Source organism: Octopus bimaculoides, chromosome 9, assembly GCF_001194135.2.
Source record: "Octopus bimaculoides isolate UCB-OBI-ISO-001 chromosome 9, ASM119413v2, whole genome shotgun sequence".
Classification (NCBI taxonomy): Eukaryota; Metazoa; Mollusca; class Cephalopoda; order Octopoda; family Octopodidae; genus Octopus; species Octopus bimaculoides.
Window position 1 is genome coordinate 11,898,907 of NC_068989.1, and position 427 is coordinate 11,899,333.

Consider the following 427-nt stretch of genomic DNA (forward strand, 5'->3'; position numbering starts at 1 on the left):
ACATATATATATACATGCATATTTACATACATATGTTTGTTTGTTTGTGTGTGTGCGTGCGTGTGTGAGCGTCTCCATTACAGGGAAACGGTGCTAAGTTTATTTCGTCTCTTTTTCTGTTGTCATAACAAAACAAAATTATTATATATTGAGATGAATTGGAAATGTAAAAACAAGATATAGACGAAACGCTTGTATGTATGAATGTATGTATGCGGGTATATGACCGCCATTTGAAGTTTGACGAATAAAAAATGTGTTTATTGGTGAGGTGTATCTCCTTTGTAACTTACTATTCAACTGGTACCACCCTTTATTTTAGGTGTATGAATGAATGTATATAGGTAATAATACATATTAATATCCCACAGTAACACGAAATTCATGCTACAAGCAACATTTAAGGTGATATAATTATATATCTAGG